The sequence below is a fragment of the Colobus angolensis genome, unplaced genomic scaffold (genome assembly GCF_000951035.1).
Source record: "Colobus angolensis palliatus isolate OR3802 unplaced genomic scaffold, Cang.pa_1.0 Scaffold24, whole genome shotgun sequence".
NCBI lineage: Eukaryota > Metazoa > Chordata > Mammalia > Primates > Cercopithecidae > Colobus > Colobus angolensis.
In genome coordinates this window covers 13058523-13061884 of record NW_012115599.1, presented here as the reverse complement: position 1 = coordinate 13061884, position 3362 = coordinate 13058523, and positions in this window count along the sequence as shown.

Sequence of the window (3362 nt, the reverse complement as noted above, 5' to 3'; positions counted from 1 at the left end):
GTAATTTTTTTTTAATTAGCCATGGTGGCGTATGCCTGTGGCCCCAGCTACTCAGAAGGCTGAGGTGGGAGGATCGCTCAAGCCTGGGAGGTTGAGGCTGCTATGAGCTATGATCATACCACTGCACTCCAGTGTGTGCAGTGAGCTGTGATTTTACCAGTGCACTCCAGTGTGGGCAACAGAAAGAGACCCTGCTTCCAAAAAAACAGAGAGATGAGGCCAGGCATCGTGGTTCACACCTTTAATCCAAACACTTTGGGAGGCAGAGGCAGGAGGATTGCTTCAGGCCAAAAGTTCAAGATTAGCCTGGGCAATATAGGAAGAACGCACCTCTACTAAAAATTTAAAAATCAGTGGCCAGGCCCAAGGGCTCACACAGGTAATCCCATAACTTGGGGAGCCAAGGCAGGAGGATTGCTTGAGCCCAGGAGCTCGAGACCAGACCTGACAACATGGTGAAACCCCATCTCTACAAAAAATGCAAACATTAGCCAGGTGTGGTGGTGTGCGCCTGTAGTCCCAGCTACTTGGGAGGCTGAGGTAGGAGAATCGCTTCAGCCTGGGAAGTAGAGATTGCAGTGAGCTGAGACTGTGCCACTGCACTCCAGCCTGAGCAACAGAGACCCTGTCTCAAAAAAAAAGGAGGCTGAGGTGGGAGGATCACCTGAGCCAGGGGAGCTGGAGGCTGCAGTGAGCTGAGATCATGCCACTGCACTCCAGCCTGGGCAACAGAGCGAGATCTCATCTCAAAAATCTGGTCTCAAAAAAAAAAAAAAAAAAATTGGGGCTAGATGTGGTATTTCACATTTGTAATCCCAGCACTTTGGGAGGTCCGAGGCAGGTGAATCATTTGAGGTCAGGAGTTTGAGACCAGCCTGGCCAGCTTCATGAAACCCCATCTCTCTGTCTCTACTAAAAATACAAAAATTAGCCGGGTGTGGTGGTGGATGCCTGTAATCCCATCTACTTGGGGGGCTGAGGCAGAAGAATCACTTGAACCCGGGAGACTGAGGCTGCAGTGAGCCAAGATCACACCACTACACCACAGCCTGGGCAACAGAGCAAGACTCGTCTCAAAAAAAAAAAAGAAATTAGACATGGTAGTGCACACCTGTAATCCCAGCTACTCAGGAGGCTGAGGTGGGAGGATCACTTGAGCCCAGGAGTTTGAAACTAAAGTGAGCCACTTCATTCCAGCCTGGGTGACAGAGTGAGACACTGTCTCAGGAAAAAAAAAAAAAAAGTGAAATATTTTGTATCTTGATGGGACATCAATGATCAATGCCTTCCAGGTAAAGATTAGAAACATAATTGTAGTTGAACAAAGTTGGGATTTTGCTGGTTGTCATGAAAGAGAATACATATCGTGGAAAAGCATAGGATGTCTCAAAGAGGGTGATAAGAGGAATATAGAATTTGGACTTGTGGGCCGGGCACGGTGGCTCAAGCCTGTAATCCCAGCACTTTGGGAGGCCGAGACGGGTGGATCACGAGGTCAGGAGATCGAGACCATCCTGGCTAACACGGTGAAACCCCGTCTCTACTAAAAAATACAAAAAACTAGCCGGGCGAGGTGGCGGGCGCCTGTAGTCCCAGCTACTTGGGAGGCTGAGGCAGGAGAATGGCGTGAACCCAGGAGGCGGAGCTTGCAGTGAGCCGAGATCTAGCCACTGCACTCCAGCCTGGGCGACAGAGCGAGACTCCGTCTCAAAAAAAAAAAAAAATAATAATTTGGACTTGTGTTAGGTGGTTCTGGGTTAAGGTTAAGGGACTGAGGCTTTGCTCTGGATTGGATGACCTCATGTGATCCACCTGCCTCAGCCTCCCAAAGTGCTGGGATCACTGGCGCGAGCCACCGCACCTGGCAGTCTTGGTATTTTTGGTGCACTTTATCAGGGTCACAAAGTTACCTTGTCTGATTGTTGATGTTTGATGATGTTGTTTATGTCCACAGGAGAATGGCATGGCCTCGCTGTGAGCGCCAGGCCAGCTTCAAACATGCCAAGGCCTAGCTATAAGTATCAGGTCAGTTCCTGACATTAGGGGCTGCTTTTCTCTTTCTCAGGGGTATGAGTTACATGGTTGTATCCATCATCCAAGAGTAGAGTTAATATTTGTGTATTTCAATGTCAATTTGACTTAAAAATGCCTATATAAAAAATAAATAAACAGGCCGGGCGCGGTGGCTTACGCCTGTAATCCCAGCACTTAGGGAGGCCGAGGTGGGCAGATCACTTGCAGTCAGGAGTTTGAGACCAGCCTGGCCAACATGGTGAAACCCCGTCTCTACTAAAAGTACAAAAATTAGCTGGGTGTGTTGGCAGGCACCTGTAATCCCAGCTACTCAGGAGACTGAGGCAGAAGAATTGCTCAAACCAAGGGGGTGGAGTTTGCAGTGAGCTGAGATTGTGCCATTGCACTCCAGCCTGGGTGACAGAGTGAGACTCTGTCTCGAAAAAAAATAGAATAAACAAACTGTGGGCTGGATGTGATGGCTCATGTTTGTAATTCCAGCACTTTGGGAGGCCAAGGCGGGTGGATCTCTTGAGGCCAGGAGTTCGAGACCAGCCTGGCCAACACAGTGAAACCCCATCTCTACTAAAAATACAAAAATTAACTGGGTGTGGTGGCGGGTGCCTGTAATCCCAGCTACTCAGGAACTGAGGCAGGAGAATCACTTGAACCCAGGAGGAGAAAGTTGCAGTGATCTGAGATCACATCACTGAACTAGAGCAAGACTTCATCTCAAACAAACAAAAAACCCTGTAATACATCCATGTAACAGAATACTACTCAGCAATAAATAGGAACAAACTGCTGATGCCTGATGCATGCAACATAATGGATGAATCCCTTAACACCATGCTGAGCAACAGAAGCCAGTCCCAAGAGTACATACAATATGATTCCACTTATCTGACATTCTAGAAAAGGCAAAATTATACTAAAGACCAAGAAGAGTGTTTGCCAGGGGGTTGACCACAAAGGGGCAGCATGTGGAAACACTTTTTAGGGTGATGGAAAAGCTCCATTGTTTCACTGTGATGTATATCTTTTTATCAAAACTCAGAACTCTATATCTAAAAAGTGAATTTTGGCCAGATGTGATGGCTTGTGCCTGTAATCCCAGCACTTTGGGAGGCTGAGGTGGGAAGATCACTTGAGCCCAGCAGTTTGAGACCAGCTAGGCAACATAGGGAGGCCCTATCTCTACAAAAATAAAAATAAAATATTAGCCAGGCATGGTGGTGCAACCTGTGGTCCCAACTGCTTGGGAGGCTGAGGTGGGAGGATCACTTGGGCCTGGGAGGTAGAAGCTGCAGTGAGCCATGATGGTGCCATTGCACTCCCGCCTGGATGAC